Source organism: Trachemys scripta, chromosome 2 (assembly GCF_013100865.1).
Source record: "Trachemys scripta elegans isolate TJP31775 chromosome 2, CAS_Tse_1.0, whole genome shotgun sequence".
Classification (NCBI taxonomy): domain Eukaryota; kingdom Metazoa; phylum Chordata; order Testudines; family Emydidae; genus Trachemys; species Trachemys scripta.
In genome coordinates, this window is record NC_048299.1 from 29,411,045 (window position 1) to 29,438,444 (window position 27,400).

Here is a 27,400-nt window from a genome sequence, read left to right on the forward strand (position 1 = left end):
CCATTCGGCAATCATTTGTGCAGGGACCAAAGCAGCACACAGGTGAGCAGCATAAGGACCTGGGCGGAAGCCAGAAATGTGTAGTAGATGTACCCTCGCTTTCCTGCTTATCCTCAGCAGTGAGATATCTGCTACAATGATCCCCGCCTGTGGAAAAGTGTGGGACAATTTTAGAATTTTTTCCGTAGTCAGCTTCACCGCAATCCTTGCAGAATGCTCGTTTCCCGATGTAGAGCATCCCACCCCCCGCCAACACTCACCATGCTTTGGGTGTTCGCCAAGATGTGGGCTTGCCAAGGGTCAGTGAGAAAGTGATTGTTCTGTTACCAGAGGTATATTGCACTGAAATGTTTCAATGCTATGTGTGTGAACAAATCATGCTTCTCTGCATTGTTCCTTCTGCTTTGGCAGATGTGGCCTTGAGGAACACCCCATACACACTGGCTGAGCATCTTCACCAGATAAGAAAGTGCCCAAGATGGAGCAAAGAAGACATGTTCCAGTAGGGTGACCAGATAGCAACTGTGAAAAAACGGGACAGGGGATGTGGGGTAATAGGCACCTGTATAAGAAAAAGTCCCCAAAAATGGACTTCTCTCCAGTGCAGAGAAAAGGGAACACAAAGAGTGGAGGGAAGCCGAAAGGCAGGACAGAAAAGAAAGTCAGGAGTTTAAGGATGCTACTGAGTGGATGATTAACATCATGGAGGAGAAAATGCAGATGCTAAAGTCTTTAATAATGCTTCAGACTGAGCAGATGCATGCCCACCCTCCCCTGCAGCACATTCAGAACTCTTTTCCATATCCCCCCCACCAAACTCCGCCTGCTCAGTCCTTTCTGCTTTCTGGGACTTCTTGGTTTCCCCTTCACTCCACCCCCTTGGACAACTTTCAAAATGATAGCTGGACCTACACACAGCTCTGAAAGTCTGCCCTTCCCTAGTACCTTGTTTCCACCACGTGTCTTTGTGTGGTGTGTGTTGTTTCTTGTGCAATAAAAATAAAGTTTTTGAATGGTAACTCATCTTTATTTGTTTCCTACAAATTGAGATAGCAGGCACTACCAATATATAGACAGACAGTTTAATCATTTGCTTACTGGAATGTAAGGCCCCAAATTTCACCATTGCTTCCTAGGAAAACTACATGTAATGTAACATTGCAGCACCAATCATAGAGATTTACTAGTTCTCATTTTCAAAGTGTTTCCTCAAAGCCTCCCTGATTCAAATTGCCCCCCTCTGTGCCCCTCTGATAGCCCTGGTATCTGGCTGCTCAAAATCAACAGCCAAGCAGTCTGCCTCAACACTCCACCCCTGAGCACACCTTTCGCCCGTAGCTTCACAAAGATTATGCAACATACAACACGTGGCTTTGACCATGGGAATATTATCCTCATTGAGGTCTAACCTGACATAAAGGCATCGCCAGCACGCCTTTAATCTGACAGAGACACATTCCACTGTCATCTGGCACCTATTCAACCTATTGTTGAACTGCTCCTTACTACTGTCCAGGTTTTGTGTGTAAGGTTTAATGAGCCATGGCTGTAAGGGATACGCAGGGTCTCCCAAGATCACTATGGGCATTTCAACATCCCCCATTGTAATCTTCTGGTCTAGAAAGAAAGTCCCTGCTTGTAGCTGTCTATATAGGTTGGTGTTCCTGAAGATGCGTGCGTCATGTACCTTCCCAGACTACCCCACATTGATGTCAGTGAAACGCCCATGGTGAGCAACAAGTGCCTGCAACACCATGGAGAAGTACCCCTTCCTATTAATGTACTCTGTCACAAGGTGGTCTGGTGCCAAAACTGGAATATGTGTACCATCTATCGCCCCTCCACAGTTAGGGAGACCCATTTCTGCAAAGCCATCCACTATTTCACGCACATTTCCCATAGTCACAGTCCTCCGTAGGAGGATGTGATTAATTGCCCTGCACACTTGCATTAACACAGCCTCAATAATCGACTTCCCAACTCCAACTTGATTCGCAACCGACTGGTAGCAGTCTGGGGTCGCCAGCTTCCACATAGCGATTGCTACATGCTTCTCTACTGATAGGGCAGCTCTCATTCTGGTGTCCTTGCACTGTAGTGCTGGGGTGAGCTTCACACACAGTTCCAGGAAAGTGGCTTTCTGCCTCCAAAAGTTCTGTAGCCACTGCTCATCATCCCAAACCTGCATGATGATACAATCCCACCATTCAGTGCTTGTTTCCTGAGCCCAAAAGCGACGGTCCACTGTCTGCAGCTGTTCTGTGAATGCCAAAAGCAATCTAAAGTTGCTCCTATCCATATCATACAGCATGTCAGGCAACTGGGAGTGTTCTTCAGTTAGGGACTTCGTGATTAACTGCACTGCCATCTGCAATGTCTTAATGACAGTTATCAGAGCATAGGAGAGTAGTGTGGGATCCATTCCTTCTCACAAAGATGCCGAGATATACAGCAAACAAGGGCTGTTGAAAATACTGCAAAAGAAAGCTGGAAGCCCATGGAATGCTGTGACAGAAAACAGTGCATCATGGGACATTGAGCCTGGTTCCAAGATGTGCTGCGATCTGCTCCACCTTCCCACAAGACCTAGTGACAGAAGGGGTTGAGCTGGACTGTGGGATAGGTACCCACTGTGCATTGCTCACACTGTAGATGATAGTGCCCCAACTGCGGATGCGCTGTGCCAACAGAGGGAGCGAGTGTGAATATGCAATACCGGTTTTTATTATAGTGCTTTTTGAATGTCAACATAACTTTTGTCAACAAAACTCTGTAGTGTAGGCAAGGCCTGAGTCTAAGAGGTTGAAAAGGAGCACAATACATCTTGCAGTACCAAATTTTATCTCCAGAAAGGGACTTCTTAGAGACTTAACATCTCTGCTGCTTCAAGCTTATATTATTTTACAGTCTCTCTGTCGAGTTGGCATTCCTCACAGCTATCCCCTAGGCTAGGAGACTTCAGCATTGGGAGTCTTATCAGTTCAGCCACAATATTGTCCTTTCACACTTTTAAAATAAATCATATTCCCTCTCCAAACTTAAAAAATATATCTTTGTATTATCACAGGATTTTCTGCTCTTTACTAATACTGGAGTATAGGTTGAGTAAATCTGGACCTTTAGATTTGCCACAATGTTTTCCCCAAAGATCTAGCTACATTAAATTATGGTTATAATCAGAAAAATGAAACCGATACCTTCTTATTCAACAGATCTGCCCCCTGTCTGTATTCAGAGTCATGCTGGTATCTTTTTACTCTAGTTTCAAGAATACATTTCCATTCTTTTAATTTCTGATAAAACTGCAGAACTGAGTTAGCTCTAGATGAATGAGCCAGATCCTATTCTGGCTCATCACTCCAACTAGTCCTCATTTATCAAGGTATAATACCAGTCATTCTTCTGAATCAAAATAAGAAGGATAAAGAGGCTTTACATACAGACCTCTGGACAAATCACTTAGTCTCTCTGTGCCTCAGTTCCCTATCTGTAAAAATGGGAATCATAATATTTCCCTACCTACTGGGGATGTTGTGATGATACATATATTAGAGATTGTGAAGCACTTTTAGGTCTACTGATGAGAAGGGCTATATAATTCGAGATATTATTATTACTTAGAGTGACAATTGTTACTGACTTTCTTTCCATAAAAAAACCAATGGCGGAAGTGCCAGCTAGCAGACGCTGATGAAAATGTAATGTTAGCAGAAAGTTTGCATCACAGAATCAAAATAATAAAATGCATTAATAGCAGAAAAGGGTAAAACCGTATCACTCAAAAACTTAAGTAGAGTTCTGTCAAATTGTTAGATTGAGTCTGGAATCAGAATGGATACCTACCTTGTTGTGGAGTTATTTGTGTGCAGTTAGGGAGACAAGATGTTTTTATCTATATTGCAACCCCTAAAATGATTGGCTAAATTCAAGGAATGAGAATATAAGTCTCAAGTGACAAATTGCATAAAAAACTCTTTTCAGCATTCTTGGAACTCTCTCTTTGATTATATGAGGTAAGAAAATGGTTTGACATGTTGAAGAAAATGGATTGATTGTATAATTTTTTTTTTCCTACCGAAGTTCCCCCCCATTGGATTTAGTGCTTGTGTAAGTTGCTGGATAGACTGCTCTAGAAAATTAGTCTTCTGATTATACACAGATCAAATTCAGCAGCAGTAGACACTTCCCCATACAGTTCTGCAAATGGGGCCTCAGCCATGGTCTACAGAACCAGCTTTGGAGGTGAAAGGTTCCTATAGTTCTCGTGGCCTGTTAAACTCCTGGCTTTATCCTGAAATACCAACAAGAATTCCAATTGTGACGGGGTTTTTGTGATGCATGTGAACACTTCTGACCGGTGTCATTGATTTGGCAGGGTGCATTCTTCCAGCCACCCACTGGACTTCTGTAAGACGAATCCAAGCCTCTGTGATCCTAGATCCAGGAACAGTGGGTATCACAGGCCAGGGAAGTCTGAGCCTTCCCTGGCCTTGGCTGTGGTCCTGGTGGGGGCTCAGTTCCAACCACGGCCTTGAGCTCCAGGCTCAACTGGGACTGGCAGTGGTGGCTTGGGCTGGCTGATGGGAGTTGGGCCAGCTGGTGCAGCCCAGGGCAGCTTGGAGGCTGGACCAGTCAAGGCAGCTCAGGTCAGTTGGCACAGCCCAGAGCAGCTTGGGCCAGCCTGGGGGATGGGGCGAGCCAGTGTGGATGGGGTGGGCCAGCCAGTGTGGCACGGGCCACGGGGGGCTCAGGGCTCTGGCCATAGTGGGTAGGGAGGGCTCAGGGGTAGGTTCTCAGATGGAAGAGGTGGGGCCGGCGGGCTACCCTCCCTGAAGGGGGACGGGGGGTTCATCTGCCACCTATGTCTGGATCACCTGGGTATTTTAAGATTACAGAGCCTGAACATAGTCTAGCCACTGCCCCGATCTTGGGGTCTCTAGGCACACTCCCAGGGCACAGACTTTCTATCTGGCACCCATGTCTGAGGGCTGGAACCAGCTGGTGCAAAGGCGACTTCAAACTCCCTCGTACTTGAACTCACCTGCTCCCAGAACTCCACCCCAAAGATGAGAAGCTTCTGGTTACAGTTTAATTCTCTCCAGGGCACATAGCAATTGTGAAGCAGTTACACACACTCACACACTTTGGACAGAGTAACACATTTGTGCTCTTTTACTTAATGATACAGAGCACAGGAGAGTACAGATTATATAAAACAATAAATACTACATGCATATCACAGCCTCAGTTTCCTCACCATACCAGGGCATGTTTTGGGCTGCGGTCAGAGTCCCTTGGGTTGTCCAGATCCTTCTGCTTCAGTGCATAGCTCGTGGGCAGCAACATGAAGCCTTCTGCCTACGTAAGCTTGCTTCCTTTTCCTTTGACCACTTCCTTCTTCCTGTCTGGCCCCTTGTTCATGGTCACCTTTGTTCTGTTGCTAGTAAGTTTCCACTGCTCCTACCATTTCCCGCTCTCCAGGGGGTTAAGCTAAACTGGTTTTCTAAGAATGCAGCTGCTTTTTAGCATAACCTTTGTGAGGTCTAAGTATCATTGTTAACATAAAGTACTCCCCATTGTCCATGTCTGGCATGAATACATTTCCAGGGGTTGGGTGCTTATAATCAGTTACTTTCTATATTCAGCCCTGTATTTGTACATGTTGGGACTTCAGCCCAAAATGGAGGCAATCAGACAATAGAGAAGGCAAAAAGCTGCACATTCTGAATGGAGAATTTAGTCTGACACAGATACAGAGTTCACAATTCATAACCTGTACAGACAGATTCTCAAATCATCACAACAGCAACTCTGTTCACATGGACCCTGAACAGCCACCAGATGGTAACAACTTTTGGTTACTACCAATAACTTAGAAGTGAAAGGCTCTCTCTCCCTTTACCAGTTACCCTGACCCTGGCACTAGCATCTGCTGCAATTCTGATGCAGGAGCACAGAATGCTGTCCTGGGGAGAAAGACTGCCAATGAGGGTATGTCTACACAGCAAAGAAAAAGCAGCCACTGGCCAGTGCCAGGTGACTCAGGCTCATGGGGCTCCGCCTATGGGACTGTTTCATTACTGGGTAGACTTCTGGGCTCAGACTGGAGCCCGAACTCTGGGACCCTCCCAACCTGCAGGACCTAAAGCCCAGGCTCAAGTCCAAGCCTGGAAGTCTACACAGCAATGAAACAGTCCTGCATCCTAAGCCCTATGAACCCCAGTCGGCCGGCATGGGCCAGCCGTGGGTTTTTCTTTGCTGTGCAGATGTACCCTGAGAAGGCAGTTTCAGCTGGGAACGGGGTTTAGAATCCGCCCAAAGGGGGCAGCTGGAAAAAGCTGTTAGAGAAGAAGGAGGGAAGAAGAAGAATCTAAATGCTGAGCTACCAGATGAAGCAGAGTTGGGGAAGGAGGTGAGGTGATAAAATAAAAGAAGAACAGGAGAATAAAAGTAAGGGACTGGGAAGAGAGATGGAGGAAAGAAGGAAAATTAGAAAAGTTTCAGATCAGGAGAAGCAGAAAAAAATAGAGCTGGGTATGTGACCAGACACTATTAGAGAAGGGAAGTAGAGGGAAATAAAAGCCACAAATGTACCGGAGAGAGAGTATCAATGGAAAAAACTGAAAGGAAATATAACTGGTGAAAAAGGAAATTGATCAAAAAGCTGTGTTAGATGAAAACAGATCCTGAAAACAGTAAATGAGAAACCCACCCACAAAGGACCTAAAGTACATGAACAGAGAGAATGACTGTTTGAACATCTATTGAAGGAATACAGTTCAAAGGTGCCTAATGGACAAGTAAGGGACAAGTAGGTGTAGAAACCCTGCTTGTGGATAAGCTCAGTAAAAAGGGATAGAGCCACGGGAACATTGACACTAAAGAGCACTTCAAGCCAAAGAGAAGCAAAGAACAGGTCAGCAATAGTGAAGCTGGACTTACACAGCTAAGGAGAGGAAAAGTTGCTTCTTCTCTCAAGCGACAGTATATTGTTGAGTATTCTCTTTTGTTCTTGTTAATAACAACACATTTAATATTAGCTGCACAGTGTAGGGAAGAGTAGCATGTACAAGCTCGCAATGGTTAATGTGTTGGTAACTTATAGTTTATCATTATAAGAGGTAAGTACTTGGTAATGTTCTATGTTATTTATGCTCTTGGTACACTATTTGAGTTTTCCCTTATAACGTTCTAAAAATTTAAAATTCTCTTTTGTTTTGGTTTGCATCTGCCTCTCCTCACTGTTAGTATAACCCAGCCTAGCCTAGCTTCGTGTTCCCATTAGCCCTGTCTAGACAATGGGGAAAAAGGGTGTTTTTAAACCATGTTAGCTGACTCATGTTCACTAAAACAGGTTGAATCACACCTTAAATCTTTGTGTAGAAGCAGTTTAACACCTTTAAAGTCATGTTAGCTGATCATGTTTTAATCTAGATAGAACCTATGCTAACATGATTTTATAAAGCACCTTTTTTCATCATCTAGACTGACCCTTTCTCTCTCATTCTTTTTGTTTGAGAATTTCTGAGTATCCCACTTGTTGTAATACTATTGTTCGAGTTTTGATTTACCTGACAGAGGACAGACTACAGTGGCGGATCATGGGCCCCTGCTCAGGGGTCCTGGCCAATTTGGGGGCCCCCACAGGAGCACCAGAACCTGTATATAAGTGAGGGGATCACTGGTGCTGGAACTATGGCCCCACCCCTGCTCCTCCTCTACCCCCCAGGACACCCCCTGGCCAGGCATAAAGCTGGAGCCAGGCTGTGGTAAAAGCCGCCCGGAGAGCCTAGGCCGCTATGGGGAGCCCCAGACCCTCCACCTGAGAGCAGCTCCTAGCCCGTGTCCCTGCCCCCCTGGGACGAGCCACCCGGGGCAGATGGTGCATAAGCGTAGTTTGGGGAGGAGAATTGTGTTTTGTCAGGTGGCCACAGGCCAGCTATGGCAGTGGCAGGGTCCTGGGAGGAGGAGCAGGGCTTGTCTCCATGGTGACTGTGTCAACAACCCTTGCATCATGTCTGCGCCTGGCCATGGCCCTGGCCCCTTTGCCTGGGTAAGGCTCCAAGGCTTGTGCAGATCCGCCACGGCGCAGGTTCTGGGCGGTCATGGGCAGTGGGAGCTGGGGCACCGTCCAGAAGAGCCCGCAGGCCAGGATCAGTGCTGTAGCCCCAGGGAGGGCCCCAGCCTGCACTGTGGGGAGCCTTGCTATAGGCTGGCCTGGGGCATACCCCGCTCTGGTGGCTCATGGTGGCAGAGGGGTGACTGAAGGGCTGGGGCTCCCCTGTTAAGCCAGCCCATCTCCCCCACAATGCCAGCAGCTCAGTTACCACTCCAGGCAGGGGGAGAGAGCCAGTGAGCCCAGGGAATTGGGTTCAGTGCATGCATCTTTGTGTGTGTGTGTGTGTGTGCACACATGCCCCCCCATGCATTCTCCACCATGCTGCCCCCACAAATATAGCAGTGAAATTATGCCTATGGGTCTGGGGCTCCCCAGAGGGGCCGGGGCTCCCTGGGTGGCTATTAGCATGATCCAGCTTCTGGACAGGCCAGGGGGTGGGGCCTCAGTGGGAAGGGGAGGAGCAGAGGGTGGGGCCGCATAGTGAGGAGGGTGTAGGGGACCCAAATGTTCTTTGTTTCCAGGGCCCCAATAAATCTTAATTTGCTTCTGACTACACTAGAACTGATTATATGCATACCAAAGGTGCATTGGGCAAAGAAGGGAAAACAATGTCAAATTCTTATTTTCAAAGATGACGAATGGCTTTGAAATCTAAATGAGCAAATATGTAGTTTTCATTTTACAAGCAGTCTTATTAATTATTGCCTCGCAGTAATGTTCTATAAAATGTTAGATACGAGGACTCACTTTACAATATGACTACCGATAATTTAAATTATGGATCATTTGCAGGTTCTTTTAAAGAAGTTTGGATAATCAGGTGGTCTAGGATAACAGGCATTACAACTATATCTACCATAGAGACACTATCACCAGAGTTACTTGATTTAGACCAAATTTGATGAAGCTCAAGTTGAATAAATCTTGAAAAACACAAAGGTGGAATTCACTCTATCCCCAGCACCAAAGCTGTGTAAAGAGGCTTTATAAAGAGGAATTGTGTAGGGGATGGAATAGTCCATCAACCCATAGATAAGGCATTGGGCATTGCTCTGTCCCCTCCCAGTCCTTATTCCAGAACCTGAGCTTGAATAGGGACTGTGATCCCTGCACATCCTCCTATTGATGACTAATGGATTCACTTAGTTGCACATTTAGTGCCTATGTGTCAGCTCCTCCCAAGGTCTGCCTTTTAAAAACCCTCCTCCATGTTGGGTTTTTCAGGTCAGCTCTGCAACATACAGAGGATGTGCAGTTCTGCACAATGGTGGGGCTGTACAAAGTCTGTTCTGCACAATGGTAGGTGTGTTGCAGTGTGGGCCTTCCACAGCTCTTAGTCTGATAGGAGAATTTCACCCAGAAAGCACAGAGCTTATTGAGAAGACAAGATACTCTCACAAACATAGTTCTTCACTGTCTCCGTATTCGGATTGGATCAGGCTTCTTAGGAGAGTTTTTTGTCATGATGAATAACATGGTTCTAGCTGAAAAATGTGTATTTGCCAAAATTAATCCAATTGCTAAAGTTATTTGTTCTGACCTCCTAGGAAGGTGAGATGGCAAAGACACATGGGAGAGGAGAAGGTCACGAGCATCCCAATGATTTGAGGGACAAATTTGGTTGGAGGAATTTTCTTTTATAGGATTTGTAGAACTTTAATTTAAAGTGTGTAAACTCTGATGGTTCTTTATCAACTTTAAGCAGTAAACATCTTTTTTCTGTGAGAAATGACTTTAGACTCTGTTGGGAATTTGATACGGTAAAAGATTTGATTCATTTTGGGACCCTTGCATCAACTAGCTTTGGGGAAGCGATAGAATCTACTCTCCTAATCCAATCAGCCTTTGGTAAGACAACCTTTAAAATCCCCTTAAAAATCAGAAATTAATGGTAATATAAATATTGCTTTTAGTCTCACTTTCCATGTACTCTGTGTTATTATTTCAGTGTCACATCAGCCCTTAACATACATTTAAAGCTTGTCTGTTGAGAAGAGCTTTTTGACACTGCCCTTTTTGTTATTTCAACATCCACAAATGAAATATAATGTTTATGTGACTCTGGAATTTGCACTTGTTCATATGCTATGTATATACAAACACATTTGGTTTACAAGATGGAATGACCTCAGCCACCTCACGTTTAATCCCTGGTTCCATGTGTCGACACAAATCCTTCAATTTTAAGCATATTTTTCTCTGTAGGTTATTGCATTTTTTGTCATTTAGAAAAATACAAAGGAATAAAATAACAGAATCTTGTTATCCAAACTTCAACGTCAACCATCCCTTAGAGGCCACGTATTGTTCATTATTTATTCCAGTTTTCAAAAGGCACCTATTGGAAGAGCCAATGATGCTATCTGTGGAGAGAACAGACATCATCCTGTCCAATAGTGCAACACAATGGGCCACATTTCACCCACTGGGTATAAGCAGGTATAACTCCATTGAAGACAAATGAACCTTACTTACCTATAACTAGAGTTCTCTGAAATGAGCCTGTGTATATTCACATTTCTGGGATCATGGTGCCTGCACATTAACTGCTGGAGTCTTCTGGAAAGCAGTATCCATTGGGTCCACTTGTCCTCTCCTTCCCAATCTCATCCTACAAGGCTCCTGAGGGGCAATCTTCAAAGCTGACATTGGCCTTATTCAGTGCCACCTTCATCGACTGGGCCTTAGGAGCCTCCCCTGTCAGTAGGGATGTGTGAAGCTGCCCTCGTGTGGCTGGCAGTCCAGACAGAGCCCATGCGGGATGGGCATCTCCTCTTATCTTTTAAAAGAAAAACCTGGCTACCAGACAGGCTAACCAAAATCAAATTTGTCTCAAAATGGCATAGAAAGAGAGAAAAGAGAGGAAACTATGAGAAACACATCGAGGACACTGTGCAATCTGAGTTTGCGGCACCTTCGGTAGCTGGAAAGGAACTGAGGGGTGGACAGGACAGGATGGGGAGAGTGGCCCTAACAGACACTGCATTCCAGAAGATTCTGGATGCTCATGGTGCAGATGCCTTGATCTAGGGCTGGTTCTAGGAGTGGGTGAGCAGTGCCGGACCACCATGCCGCTTGGCTTTTTTCCCCCTCCACTCTGATTTGCAAGCCGTTTTTGCTTCTCTGATGGTTAGCCATCCATTTTTTTCTCCCTCAGCTGACTGTCTGGCTTTTTTTGGGTGGGGGTGGGGGGGCATAAGGAGGGCACAGAAAACATTTGCTGCCCTGGCCAGTAAAATGGCTAGGGTGGCTCCTACTTTGATCTCACAAATGGGAATATTCAGTTGCCACTTGAAGAAGCTTGGTTGCACTTGCCTACACCAGTACTGAATTTGGGTCAATAATGCTTACAGTATACAGAACTTTTATTCTTCAAGGTGCTTTACAAACATTCATTGATACTCACAACACTCTGGAATTGCCAACTCCAAGGGTTCAAAAATCATGTCAGACCCCCCAAAAATCTCGAGAATGCCCCAAAATCATGATTTGTGTGTTTTAAAGATTATGTTCCATTTTGGTCTTTTGATTTTTGTGTGTGTTTGTGTGTTTGATAGTGTTGCCAACATGCCCACATTTATAAAGATGCTTTGGCTCCCATTGCAGGAGCTCTCACCCCCACAGCTGCCCAGCAATTAGTTTTGCCCTCCATCACCCCTCATTCTGTGCCTCCAGCTCTTCCCTCAATTCTGCCCCCACATCTGCCCAGCCACCATCAGTTCTGCCCCCATATTTGTTCTGCCCCACACAACCCAGCCTCACCTCTGCTCTTCCTACAGCCCCTGGAGTTCTTCACTCTCATCTCTCAGGCTTGGGGTGGGGCTGCAGCTGGTTGCCCTCTGCCCCTTCCCAGGCTGGGGCCTGGTTTACACTTGAAAATTAGCTTGGCTTAGCTATGTTGCACAGGGCTGTTAAAAAATTTGCACCCTGTGTGACATAGTTAGGCCAACCTAATCCCTGACATAAACATGGCTGGGTCAATGGAAGAATTCATCCATCAACCTAGCTACCACCCCTCAGAGAGGTGAATTAATTACACATCTATGGAAAAATCCCTTCCATTGATGTAGGAAGTATCTATGCCACAGCGCTACAATGGCACAGCTGCACCACCACAGCTGTGCTGTTGTAGTGTAGACATGGCCTGGGTGTTGTAGAGAGGGATGGGGGGAGGAGCAGAAGAGCTATCCTGCTGCTCATAGACGGGGTGTGAAGGGGAGGGAGCAGGGCCTCCTTGAGCTGTCGGGCTCTTTCTGCTCCGTCCTCCCCTCCTGTGAGGCACCCACTCCTGAGGCAAGGGGGAGAGAGCTCTCCCTGCTTCCTGCACCAGTCCTCTCTGGTCCTCCTCAGTATGGCAAGTTGTGGGAGGCAACCAATCGGAGGGGGTTTTCCCAAGAGAGCTGAAATGCACAGGGGGCTGGAGCTTTCTGCATCATGGCCACTGGCTCAAGCCCCAGACAAACTCACGTGACACGTGAAGAAATTGAGACAGTTGGCAACCCTGACAGCCCCAAAACATATATAAGTTTTACTTTAAGTAAAATAAGTTTTATTTTACAGAGCGGGAGGTTCAGTTACTTGCTTAAGGCCACAGAATGAGTTAGAACTGAGATTAGAAACCAGGAATTCCTGGCTCTCTCTTCAGAGCCCACAGCACTAGACTGTCTTTCTCTAGCAAACTCCTGTGCGTAAGAAATTCAAAATCTGTCTGCCTCTTGTTTCATAGACTGTTATTCAAATACATAGTTAGTTTTTGGGAGATTGAGATGAACTTGTAGAGTACCAATGTGAACTAGGGATAAGGTTGTAGGAGGGACTTGTCACCTAATAAATTGAGGGACTTTGTGTAGGAGGTCACTCTGCAGGCCTCTTGAGGTGGAATCCTGGCCCCACTGAAGTCAATAGCAAAATTCCCATTGACTTCAGTGGGGCGAGGATTTCACCCTTGGGGCCTGGTTTCTCTCTGCTCACACTATGTAGGGTAAGACAGACCCCATCTCCAGAAGGAAGAAAAGAGTCAGGGAAACTCTTCTGTGTGAGAGGAGGGAGTTTGAGTTCCTCACCTCGATGCACTGGACATGCCCAGAGGAGGCTGGGGCTGAACAGGGAGAGAGAAGGGAAAAACTTCAGCCTAGACACGAGGAGACAAAGAAAAAGCAGGAAAGAGCACAAAAGAATACCCTCAATTAAAAGCTGCAGCAAGGAGCCCTTGAAATAGAAAGGGAGTGGCCATATCCACAAGAGCACAGAGAGTGAGAGCATACTGCCTTAAAGGGACCAGAGCAGCAGAAATAAATAAATACACCTCTATCCCGATACAACGCGACCCGATATAACACGAATTCGGATATAACGCGGTAAAGCAGCACTCCGGGGGTGGGGTGGGGGGAGCTGCGCACTCCAGGGAATCAAAGCAAGTTCGATATAACACAGTTTCACCTATAATGCGGTAAGATTTTTTGGCCTCCGAGGACAGCGTTATATCGGGGTAGAGGTGTAATAAAGACTCTGGAAATTAACAGGGACAATAGAGCTAATGGTTTCCATAGTGCCTCCCAAGTACTGTAACTTTACTGATAAATCAGCATGACCAAAATGTATATGGCATTCTGAGCAGATTTGTGTGGCATCTGGACTTTAAAAGAAGAGTGAGGAATACTGATTTAATCTCCTCATACTCATTGTGGGAGACAAGGCAGGCAATATTCTGATGATGGCAGGCCTCACTCTGAATCAAAACAAGTATGAAACAGGAAAGAAAATTTTCTAGGCATATTTCACTGGAAGACCTGAGCTACCCCTGGAGAATAGGAAAAAAACAAAAACAACCCCCACCCCAAACAAAACCAAACCTGCAAAATCCAAGAGAGAGCAAAGGATAATGGATCAAAGGTAGCACAGTATATGGAAATTATATAAGAAGCCAAGAGAGTAAAATTACAATTTAATGCACCCAAGTTATGGCAGAATCCTTGACCCAGGAGAATACAGTTTTCATAAAGACTTTGGGATAGAAGAAGTAAATAGAAAATACTAAGAAAAAATCAAAAAAGGAGATGTCAGTAAAGATGGTCACAGGACTGCCAGGCCCTGATTGTGACTGCTGAGAATGAATCACAGAAAGAGGAAATTCCCACAGCAGACATGACAACAGAGCTGTCAGTGACTTGTCATGGCAAGGCTGAGGTGGGTGAAAAAGAGCCAGAGAAAGATGTCCATGACAGAAATATCCTGCAGATATTTGAGTGTGATACTGGCCAGAATATAATGCCACTTTTTCTGCTGCCACATCCTGTTGAGGAGCTACTCAATAAAGATATTGAGGAACACTCAGTATTCTGGGACCAGCATTGTATTCAACAGCAAACATAACAAATTATCACATCAGTGTAGGAACTTTGATGACAATTACACAAACTGGATGAAGCTTGGAGTGGATGCACATGAAAAACCGATTGGCTGAATACAAATTAGAGTCTCCTCACAGTGCTTATTCAGACCTTACAGAAGTTTAGTTCGTAAGGGAGCTTGCAGACTGTTGTAGATGGCAGGAAGGATAGTTTTCAGTCATCTTCTCTTTGGGAGACAATGTTGTCAAGTTGCTATGGTCTGAGACTGAGAATGGGAACTTCAGAACTCTTTGCTGCTGATTTGCTGTCTGACTGTAGGCAGCCTCAGTTTACTCATCTGTAAAAGCTGAGGATAATTTCTAACTCTCTGGACTGTTGTGAGGCTTAATTATTTAGGCCCGGATGTTTAAAGGTATTTAGGTATTGCTGCATTCAGCATCACAACACCTAATTGATTCAGGCAAGTGCCTAAATCCCTTTTGAAACTGAGATTTAGGCTCCTAGACCAATTGGGCATTGCAATGGCAAGCACAGCAACACCTAAACATCTTTAAAAATCTGGGCCTTAGTATTTATGAAGAACTGCATTCATCAGGGGATCTTGAGCTATATAAACATATATTATCATTTAGGCTATTTCAAGATGAAAAGAAGCACTTAAGTGCTTGACAAACTGAGGTAGCAAATATATACAGGAATTGCTTCATTCACCACTGCAATTAAGCATCTGGGGTGAAATTTAACAACTGTTTAACAGAGCACAGCAATACTGCACAATAGCTTAGGACAGTAAGTAAACTATCAATTGAAACTACAGGTGTAATTTTATGTTGACAGATTAGCCATGTTGGAATCTAGTCAAGACATCCAGTGACTGACTAATTCTTCGTTCTGCCATAAAAATGATTGCTGAGCTGAAAAATGCTTACTCTTGCTGATGGAGCTTGTTACTGGGGCACAGCAACCAGATAGAACTTCAAGTATAAAGAAGAATGTATTGGACACACTGTTAGAACCATCAAAGAGCAGCCAGTGGGCAACACTGACACACACAGCTGAGTGAAATCAAAAGATAATTGGAAAAAATGTAAAAGAAATCATCTGCATATTCCTTTTCTCTCTCGAGCACTGGATATTGTCATAGAATCATAGAATATCAGGGTTGGAAGGGACCTCAGAAGGTCATCTAGTCCAACCCCCTGCTCAAAGCAGGACCAATCCCCAGATAGATTTTTGCCCCAGCTCCCTAACTGGCCCCCTCAAGGAGTGAAGTCACAACCCTGTGTTTAGCAGGCCAATGCTCAAACCACTGAACTATCCCTCCTCTATTTTACTGCTGTACCTGGCCTTGGCCTATATGTTAATATACCCCTGACTCTTATGAAATATGCTATTAACCTTCAGTGACAAGAGGTGGTCAGGATCTCAGTGTTACATCTCATTTAAAATATGGCACCTCCAGCAGTACAGTGCTCCCTAACATAGAGAGAGCTAGTCCAGTGCTGACTGACTCAGAGGGACGAGTGCTGCCTACTGAATCACTAGTATCCCTTCCTGCAGTATTCTTAGTTCCTAGGAGATTTCCCATCTAAGTGCTCACCTGACCCAATTCTTTTTAGCTTTTGATAAGTGACAGGCTCACAGCACAGGCTGATTTGACTGCAGGGCTTATGTACTCTACACATTTTTCACAGGGCCTGTTTTAGATATACACTGCGGCAAAGGGCATTACATTTAATGGAGTAGCCAAAGTGCTACTGTGGGTGCTTTGGGGCTGGAGCACTCACTAGCCACCCGCCGATCAGCTGTTCAGTGGGCCCCATCAATCAACTCCTCCTGCACCCCCCCTGCCTCCTGCCCACTGTCGATCAGCTGTTTGGCAGCAGGCAGGCGGTGGGGGGAGGGGGAGGAGCAGGGGTGGGAAGAGGCAGAATGAGGGTGTGACCTTGGGGGAAAGGGCAGAGTGGGGGTGGGGCCTCAGGGCTGAGCAGAGGTGGAGCACCCTCAGGGAAAGCTGAAAGTTGGCACCTGTGGGAGCAGTATTAGGGTTTTTTCATGGCTGGATGATGGGGCAGCTTGCACTCTGTAGAGGGAAACTTGGAGCATTGGCTCCGGCTCTGTGCTAGCTGTTTGGCTGGCACTCTTCTCTTCACTGCACTCCAGGTTGCAAACGGAGAGCACAGGCTTTTCTAAGCTGGCTAGTGAAAGTATGAACTATTTTTATGTGCCTAGGTGACCAATATCTCAAGAGTTGTACCCAGTTTCAGAGAGATTTTCAAAATTACTGATTGTTCAGAGCTTTCCTCTTTAGGTTTCACACTTTCCTAGCCTAATGGTTGACCACTCCACCTAGCACTGCAAGAGGTGGGTGCTTGTTACTTTCACTCTTTTACCTCCCACGCTGACAGCTTGCACGGGGAACTGAAGCAGCCATTTAAATTCAGTGTACTCTGCACACTAGCTCAGGAACCTGTCGAGTAAGCATTCTGGCCCAGGAACTGCAGTTATTGTGATGTTTGCTTTCTCTCAGATTTTGTAATCCAGATACCATAATTCTGACCTTGTGCATTTCCTGAGGGCTCATGTAACAAACTGTTGAAGCAAAAATAACAGTCATTAATGGGGAAGTAAAACTGCAGTTACTTTAAGGCATTTTAAGAATTCATAGATATTTTAGTACACTAGTCCATAGAAAGAACAGGAGTACTTGTGGCACCTTAGAGACTAACAAATTTATTAGAGCATAAGCTTTCGTGGACTACAGCCCACTTCTTCAGATGCATATAGGGTGGAATAAATATTGAGGAGATATATATACACACATACAGAGAGCATGAACAGGTGGGAGTTGTCTTACCAACTCTGAGAGGCCAATTAAGTAAGAGAAAAAAAAACTTTTGAAGTGATAATCAAGATAGCCCAGTACAGACAGTTTGATAGGAAGTGTGAGAATACTTACAAGGGGAGATAGATTCAATGTTTGTCTAGACACAATCAACTCAGGATTGAATAAGGACTGGGAATGGCTGAGCCATTACAAACATTGAATCTATCTCCTCTTGTAAGTATTCTCACACCTCTTATCAAACTGTCTGTACTGGGCTATCTTGATTATCACTTCAAAAGTTTTTTTTCTCTTACTTAATGCTAGAGTCACCAGAGAGAGTAGGGAAGGACCCTGCAGGTGGGCGAGCATACTGAATTCAGTAAGAAAGGTCAATAGATCTCTTTCCCCTGGTGCACACACTGCCAATGGCATCAGCTCAGGCCCAATGGGCCAGATTTAGAAATGATGTTCATGCAAAGTGGTATAAGATAGACCCTCTTGTACGCAGGTGCAAGAGGGTCTAACTTGTACTTAGACTGACTTTCATCTACTCTACTGTTATGTACGGGAACTTAAATCAGTATACATTACATGCAAGGGAGCCAGAAAAAGGTGCAAGCCAAAACAGAATGGAGGTTCGCAGCTTCTGCTCCTCAGTGTGTAAATCACACCAATTTAATATATTATATATTTTTTGTTGGTAGAGCATGTGTAAGTAGATTTAAGGGAGTATAAGTTACTGTAAAGGGGATGTGAACACCACCATTTTATACATCCACTCTGAATTTAACCCAGTGCTTCTTGAAGTGGCTAACCTGTATGCAGCCCTCCTCACACATCTCTCTCTAATATGGTCAGTGGCTTACAGCCATAATCTTGCCCATAGGTATTATTAGTAACCAAGATAGAAACTGCTTTCTAAAGAATATGATTTTGAACCTGAACGTTTCCCTTTAAATCTCTTTTACTGAATCTTATTGTAAAATCTGGTTTACATTTCTAATGAAAATGCTAATTAGAACGTAGCTTTTCCTAACTTGTCTGAGACATACTTTTAATGTGAAGCAGAGAAGTTTGCCTTTCTACTGCGAGACCAGAGTAGTGTTCATCCATTTATGCAGTGCTTCTTGGGAAACAGACCTTTATTTTGCAAACAAATTCATTATAAATGAAAAATCCATGTTTAAAGACAGGCCATTTTCTAGACCGTAGCTTCCTTCTACTCTGAGGAATGGCAACATTGTTGCAAAAAGGTTCAGTCAGGGCAGGAAAGAGTAACAGATTTCTGAACAAAGAAAAAGGTACTGGCAGAGTCTATTTTTTCCCTCCACAAAAAAAAAAAAAAGACTTTTCCAGGGAAATTCTGAAAAGAATACTTTCACTTCCGTGAGCCATCCCTGATCTCTGGAAAATTATCAACATTCTGTTTCCATTCAAAGCAACTCCATCTTCCACCTGCCTTGTAACCAGAGAGCACTAAGGCACTTCTTGTTCTGGTGGATTCCTCTTGACTTTTGAATGCAACTTCGGAAGTGAGCCAGCGTGGGTTGGAAGTGGGAGGTAGACGCTTTTAGCAGCTGTTCCTGAGTCAGAGAACAATTTTAATTGTCTTGAGTCAGTTAGTAAAGTTACTTTTTCTGAAGCAATGAAAGAGTAGTATAAAGGGACTTTGCAAAGTCCAGTTTGTGAATTAAGTGGATTTATCTTTAGTTTGTACAGTTAATAAAGTCTGTGAATAAAAATTATTGACCTCAGAAATAGGTTTTTCTGCACAGTAACGGAGTCTTCCAGCAAATCTGGGGAAAGAGGACTCTGTCTTATATAGAGAGCCAAATCTGTACATTGCTCAATATTTCTTAGGAACTCAGAGGACAAGTAAGATACTGGCAAACTAAACTTCTGTAAGCTCTGACTAAGACCAACAGCTCTGTGAGGAGACTCTAATTTGTATCCAGCCAATCAGTGTTTCATGTGCATCCAATCCAGGCGTGAACCTGTTTAGATAACTGGCATCAAAGTTCCTATACTGACGTGATAATTTGTTAAGTTTGCTGGTGAATACAATCCTGGTCCCAGAATACACTCTTCATTACCTGACAATTTAGGGGTAGTTTTGAGGAATCCCCAAGAAGCCTAGACTCAGTCCAAAAGCCTGAGGTGGGGCATATATAGGGCTGATCTAGAGAACATAAGAATGGCATACAGGGTCAGACCAAAGGTCCATCTAGCTCTGTATCCTGTCTTCCAACAGCGGCCAATGCCAGGTGCCCCAGAGGGAATGAATAGAACAGACAATCACCAAGTGATCCATCCCCTGCTGCCTACTCCCAGCCTCTGGCAAACAGAGGCTAGGGACACCATCCCTGCCCATCTTGGCTAATAGTCATTGATGGACCTATCCTCCACGAGGCTAGATGCTTTTAAGATATACTACAAAAACTTGAAAATGTCTTGGACTTACTACCTGCCTGCGTGCCTTTAAAGATACATCTTTAAAAGGTTTCAGGACTTCAATTACCAAAATAGCACAGTTACTTCTCTTTAATAGTTCCTTTTTCACAGGAAACATTTACCATTCCAACATCTGCCATCTGAATAAGGTTAGTGGAAAAAGTAGCCTATTACAGTCCTAGAATATAAACAGTTAAATATGGTAACTAGTCAGGCCTAGCCCTAGCCCAAATGGCACACTAGGCAAGGAGCATCTTCGGTGCCTCCCCCCTCCATTTGTTAAACTTTTAAATACCTTATTTTTTATTGCGTTTTTTGCCCATTTCATGACCTTGATGTATGATTTGCATGCATGATTTATCCCTGTCATATAAGACAATAAATTTGCACGCTAGGATCTGTAAATCTGTATTTATTCATGCCGTATATAAGTAAATAAAAATAAAATAGTTTCCTCTAAGCTTATAGAAACTTTTTAATTTTAAGTGTAAGCAGAGTCAGGATGAGCTCTATCCTGACATCTGGTGATGAATTATGGTGAGTGTGGAAAAGAACTTTAGGGGCTGATCTTGTTTGCATAGGCACACCCACCCCACCTAGCATGAGCCCACGGCAGCCCAAAATGGTCACTTTGGCAGCTGTAGGATCCCCAGTTTCTCTATTATTGGGGCAGGAGGAATAAAGTGTTGTTACCCTGATTACGTGATTCAAGGACAATGAAACTGTTTTATGACAGAGGGTCTCACCATCACCTAAGTAGCACTCACTAGACAAGGGACATGGGTTCCAAAAGCCAGTGAATTGAAAGAGGTTGGGGACAGGTATGTGTATCTGGTGGAATGGGCCCCTTTGAGGGCCTGGAACACCAATTGCACTACCTCCTCTCTCCATTGTTGAATAGCAGAGCTAATTTTGTTTCCATTAGAAGTCTAGCTAGAGGTTGCTGAGCTGAATTCACTTTGGGCCAATGGTGCACTAGCACTGGGGCTCCCCTACTAAAAGCTGAAATTGCTAAGAGCTGAAATCATTAAAAGAGCTAAAATTGCTGTGCTGAGATCAGAGTGCTGTGTTAACTAGTTGGGGAGCCTAAAGATATATTGCTAAGCAGCTGGCAGAGTGGAGCAGTTTGCGGGATGGTTGGAGCCGTCCACGGAACAGTGAGCAGAGCTGAGCAGTTTGCGGGGGCAGCTGGAGCAGTTCATGGGACAGCTGGTGGAGTGGAGTGGCTGGCAGAGCCGAGCAGTTTGTGGGACGGTTGGACCGGCCCACAGAACAGCGAGCGGAGCGGAGCGGCACAGCGCGGTGCGGCTGGTAGAGCGGAGCTATTTGTGGTGAAGGCTGCAGCAGAACTCCACAGAGAGGCGGGATAGTCGGCCTCGGACCATGTAAGGTGCCCCTTAACACCCCGTGTGCCCCCCTCCCCATTTACACCCAGGCTGGGGGAGTAAAACTCTGCAGATAAACTTTTGAAATCTGGGGCGGCACTGACCAGGGACAGAGACTTTTGGGTTGTTGGACTTTGGGGTGATTGGACTTAAGACCCTGAGGGGAAAAGGACACTGCCAAACTTACTTGGAGGTGGGTCTTTTGCTTATGGTTTGTGTTATGAATTCTGTTTGTAGTGTTTCCCCAACATAATGCCACATTGTTTCCTCCTTTATTAAAAGGCTTTTGCTACACTCAGAATCCGTGCTTGTGAGAGGGGAAGTATTGCCTCCTATAGGTGCCCGGGAGGTGGTATGTAATTGTCCCAAGTCACTGGGTGGGGGCTCGAACCGGTTTTGCATTGTGTTATTGAAACAGAACCCCTAGATACTGAACCCGGCCCTTGTTGCTGCCAACTCAGAGGGGCAGAAGGGTTACATAAGAATAACTGAAATGTCTGAAAACACAAGTACATTTTCGCAATTACACAGTAAAACAAGGTTCACAGTATCGCAGCTGGGCTCTCACTTACCTTCAGTTCGTTCTTATATCTCACTGACTGACTGGTGATGTCCTGCCCCTTATATACCCTTGAGGAAATGGCTAACAACATTCTAGGTGGTTCGAGGAAAATGTGGTTCTCAAAAGTCCGGAAGGTCCCATGAGATTCTACAAAGGTCCAGAACATTCTAGGAGGTTAGTGAAAAATGAATCCACATATGGAATACCTGAAACATTTTACTTCAAACATTCTATTTTCCCTTTTGTCACTAACAACAAAAACAGCACCCTGAACCTGGTGCCCCCAAACAGGGCCATCCCTAGCTATTCTGGGGCCCTACACAGCCCCCCCCGCAGGGGAGGGATGTGGGGCCCCAGGGCACTGCGGGGAGTGCGGGGCTGGCTTGGGAGGCAGGGGGGGACCTCCTCCCAGCACTCACCGGCCCTGCTGCAGTCCTCAGGGGCGGGAAGAGGCGGGGCGGAGTGGGGCGGGGATTTTGGGAAAGGGGGGGAGTGGGGCCGGGACTGGGGCAGAGCAGGGGCAGGAAGAGGCGGGGCTGGGGTGAAGCATGGCTGGGGCCATGGGGAAGAGGTGGAGCAGTGGCTGGAGCAGCACTCAGCTGCGCAGGGCACCAGGAAATTTGGTGCCCCAAATTTCCTGGTGCCCTATGCAGCTGCGTACTTTGCGCATGGGTAAGGACTGTCCTGACCCCAAGCCCAGCACCCCAGGCAGTCGCCTGGGTCGCCTTGCCTGTAAATCCGGCCCTATAAGTAGTAATTACTGCTACTATTAATAATTCTAATGCAAAGAAATCATTGTCCATCCAGTCATTAGTAATCATTGCCATATCTGTTATACAGATGAGGCAATTTATTTTCACCGAAAGTGTTTTTTGCACATACTATTCCTGAGCCTGCATCCATTAAAGTCAATGGGAATTTTGCCATTGATTTCAATAGGTGCAGGATTAGGGCTGAGGTTTAAAACAAAATAAGTTATTTTATAATAAAAAAAACTTCCAGATATGAATATCTAAGGTGACCATCTTGATTAGCCAAGAGATGACAGCACATATGTATAGAGTAAGCTTATGAAGGTAATAAAATATAGTGCATAAATGACCAACTGATTAATGCATCTGTTATGTGCATTATGGAGAGCATGGATATGCAAATAGCGGCCACTACAGACCAGAGTGCATCAGGATCCCAGTTCTATTTCTAGCACAACTATTATTTAGGAGGATTCATAAAAGTGATGTATAATGTTTCTGCTAATTAGATTGCAAGGCCCTTGAGGCAAGGTCTATGTCTGTCTTTCTTCCATACAGCACTAAGCATACTGTTGGTGCTCAACAAATCATAATAAAGCATTTCCAGACAGTACTTTATTTTCCAAGTCCAACATTTTCTATAGATCTAGACAATTCCTAGACTCGTAACCAGTATCCTACCATTTTCCCGCCATTCACTGAATGGGCATGTGAGTGTATAACAGGGGAGCAATTTCCCTACTGATAATGTTAATTAATTATTACTATTATTATTATTCGTATTACGGTAGTACCCATGTCCCCATCACACCAGTGACCTCTCCATTATCAAGTTTTTTGAAGGCATCATGGAAAAGCAGAGATTCAAGGAGAGATTTTTAGGGTGGATAATGAGGTAGTTTTACAGATGTTTAAGGGGATTTTCTCCCAAGCATGAGAGGCAGCATGGGAGAAAGCACAAAACTTTGAAAAGGTAACAAGTAGGCAATGGAGGGTGGCATCATGGGCCAATCAGAGATGGGAGCTGACCTCTCAATAGTGAATGAGAGACAATAGGCAGGGTGCCGATAGGCTGTAGAGGGCCATGAAGGTGAAGACAAGTAGGTTATACTTGATGAGATAGAGAAGGGGAAGCCAGTGGATGGCTGAAAAGAGGGTAACATGGTCAAAGTGATGGGCTAGGAAAATGATCTTTGCAGCAGCATTCTGAATGGATATGAGTGGGGCAAGATTGCATGTGCCAAGGCCAGAGAAAAGAATCTCATAGTAATCTTGATTTACAACTCTCTTCCAATGAAATATGTGGCATTGTAACCCAAGAATGTTTTGAATGATAGTCTGTTTTAGGCAGCTGTACAACGGTCTGGTCCTGCTCCCATTCAGTTCAATGGCAAAATTCCCAATGAATTCAAAGGTGCAGGATTGAACCCTACATGAGAATCTCTTTCACTCAGGCTTTTGTGGACAAAGGAAAGGAAAAAACAGCCCCGTTCAGTGTAATATGCTAACTTACTGGAAAAATATTAGGCTTCCGAGAACTTATTAAGAAAGTAATTTAAGGATTGGCTTTTGGACAAGTCTGCTGGTTTTCAGAGCATATATTTCCTGCATTTACATTTTAGAACAATGAGAACTGTGACAAAGTTCCTCCTCTATCTTGGTGGGTCCTGCGCTTATTGGCAGATTTTCTTGCCTCAGAGATTCACCATGTGGGTTGGGGAACAACCCAGAGACCTTCCCCTCTGGAAGAACCCACAGTCCAGGTCAATTGGGAGGTTTGGGGGGAACCCAGGCCCACCCTCTACTCCGGGTTCCAGCCCAGGGCCCTGTGGACTGCAGCTGTCTATAGTGCCTCCTGTAACAACTGCATGACAGCTGCAACTCCCTGGGCTACTTCCCCATGGCCTCCTCCAAACGCCTTCCTTATTCTCACCACAGGACCTTCCTCCTGGTGTCTGATAACGCTTGTGCTCCTCAGTCCTCCAGCAGCACACCCTCTCACTCTCAGCTCCTTGCGCCTCTTCCTTACACTCTCAGCACAAACTGAAGTGAGCTCCTTTTAAAACCCAGGTGCCCTGATTAGCCTGCCTTAATTGATTCTAGCAGTTTCTTCTTAATTGGCTCCAGATGTCCTAATTAGCCTGCCTGCCTTAACTGGTTCTAGCAGGTTCCTGATTACTCTAGTGCAGCCCCTGCTCTGGTCACTCAGGGAACCGAAAACTACTCATCCAGTGACCAGTATATTTGCCCTCTACCGGACTCCTGTACCCCATTGGTCTGGATCTGTCACATATCCCTCCCCCTGCTCAACGCCAAGGGGTTGGGCAGCTTGGGACGCCAGACAGTGCACACGTGACAAACCATCGGCGTTGCCATGACGGCTCCCTGCTCTGTGTTGCACACAGAACTGGAAAGGTTGGAGGGATAAGAACCATCTGGTCACCCTTGTGTTCTTCTCCTTGTTCCGCTGCATCCATTGAAGAGGGGCATGATTGGTCACGAGGACAAATCTGCGCCCGAGCAGGTAGTAGCGCAATGTTTCCATGGCCCATTTTACAGTGAGGCATTCTCTCTCCACCACTGCATATTTTTGTTCCCTTGGAAGGAGTTTCCGACTGAGGTATAGAATTGGGTGTTCCTCCTCCCCGACCATCTATGATAGAACGCCCCCAACCCTACTTCCGATGCAGCCGTCTGCAGGATAAACTCCTTGGTGAAATCAGGGGCTATCAGTACGGGGTTACTGCTGAGGGCAGTCTGTAGGTCTGTGAATGCTTCCTCTGCTGTTGCTGCATTAGACCATCTATCCAGATCAGGTCCACAGGCTTTCACTAGGTCTGTCAGGGGGCTTGCCCTTGTGGCAAAGGGGGGGATAAATCATCGGTAATACCCCACCACACCTAGGAACGCCCAGACTTGTTTCTTGCAACTTGGTTGGGGCCAATTTTGGATGGCCTCTAACTTGCTCACTTGGGTTTTACCAGACCTTTTCCCACAATGTAGCCAAGATATTTGGCCTCTGTAAACCCTACAGTGCACTTGGCAGGGTTTGCTGTAAGGCCAGCTCGCCTGAAGGTATCGAGGACTGCCTCCACCTTCTCCAGGTGGGTTTCCCAGTCTGGGGTAGGAATGAGCACATCGTCCAAGTAGGCAGCAGCATAACTGTTATGCGGGCGTAATAGCTTGTCCATAAGGCGCTGGAAGGTAGCTGGGGCCCCATGTAGTCCAAAAGGGATGACAGTATATTGAAAAAGACCCTCTGGTGTAGAGAACGCAGTCTTTTCCTTTGCGTCTTCTGCAAGGGGAATCTGTCAGTACCCCTTTGTCAAGTCTAGGGTAGTCAAGTACTGGGCATTACTCAGACGGTCCACTAGCTCATCTATGCGAGGTATGGGGTACGCGTCAAACTGGGATACTTTGTTTAGTCGCCGGAAGTCATTGCAAAATCTTGTGGTGTCATCAGGTTTGGGCACCAGCACGATTGGGCTGGACCACTGACTGTGGGATTCTTCGATGATCCCCAACTCCAGCATTTTTTTACTTATGCTTTTATTTCCTCCTTTTTTGCCGCTGGCACCTGATAGGGCCTCATTGTTACTCTGGCCCCAGGGTTCGTGACGATGTGGTGATATGTCTCGGTTGTTCGACCCGGTTTTGTCGAGAACACATCTTGGTTCCGGAAGATCATCTCAGACACCTCATTATTCTGGGCTGGTGTTAAATCGGGAGACACTCTCACCTGTTTGGAAGGCTTGTTTTCCTGGGTTAGGTCTTTTTGGACCGTTGTGCATGCCTCTTGTGCATGCCAGGGTTTCAGAAGGTTAACGTGATAAATCTGTTCTTGTTTTCTGCGTCCGCACTGCAGCACCTTGTAGGTTACTTCCCCCATGGGTTCAACCACCTCACAGGGCCCCTGCCATTGGGCCAGAAGATTGCTTTCTGCCGTGGGTACCAACACCATAACCCGATCCCCTGGTTGGAACTGTCGCACTTTTGCCTGGCGACTGTAATGGGCTCACTGGGCCTCCTGTGCCTTCTCCAAATGTTCCCGTACAATAGGGGTAACCCGGGCTATCCGGTCTCGCATCTGCATTACATGCTCGATTATATTTCTCCCCTCATTGGGTTCCTCTTCCCAGATCTCTTTGGCGATATCTAGTATGCCACGGGGGTGATGCCCGTATAATAACTCAAAGGGGGAAAACCCAGTTGAGGCCTGAGGTACCTCCCAGATAGCGAACATAAGGTAGGGTAGTAGGGTGTCCCAATCCTTCCCGTCTTGACTTACCACCTTCCTTATCATAGCCTTGAGGGTTCGGTTAAACCTTTCTATCAACCCATCAGTCTGTGGATGGTAGACCGAAGTTCTCAGGGTATGTATATGGAGCAGCATACAGAGGTCCTTCATTAGCTTCGACATAAATGGAGTTCCTTGGTCGGTTAATATCTCCTTCGGTAGCCCCATTTGGGTAAAGATCCCCACCAGCTCTTTGGCTATAGTTTTAGAGGCCGTGTTCCACAGGGGGACAGCTTCTGAGTAGTGAGTAGCATAGTCCAAAACAACAAGTATATATTGGTGGCCCCGAGCCGTCTTCTCCAGGGGTCCCACTAGGTCCATGGCTATTCGCTCGAAGGGGACCTCTATGATGGAAAGGGGTACTAAAGGTGCCCTCAGGTGGGGACGGGGACTGTTCAGCTGACACTCCGGGCAGGAGGCACAGTACCTCTGCACTTCTTCATGTACTCCAGGCCAGAAGAACCATTGTAGGACTCGTGCCAGGGTCTTCTCTACCCCCAAATGCCCCCCAAAAAGATGACTAGGAGCAAGACTTAATACAGCGTTCAGGTGTTTTTGAGGTACTAGGATCTGCTGTACCTTCTGCCCCTGTACTGGTGCAACCCGGTATAAGAGATCCTTCTTCATTATGAAGTAGGGTCCTGGTCCCTGGGTTTT

The 27,400-nt window shown here is 45.6% G+C and overlaps 1 long non-coding RNA gene across 1 annotated transcript in view; it reads right to left on the reverse strand.

Annotated features, from left to right (window-relative positions):
- The window catches only part of LOC117872085, a 33,864-nt gene that overhangs the window by 4,810 nt on the left and 1,654 nt on the right, over positions 1-27,400 (reverse strand). Inside the window, exon 2 of the long non-coding RNA XR_004644402.1 lies at positions 21,705-21,861. This is a non-coding gene — a long non-coding RNA (uncharacterized LOC117872085). The remainder of the gene's footprint in view (positions 1-21,704; positions 21,862-27,400) is intronic.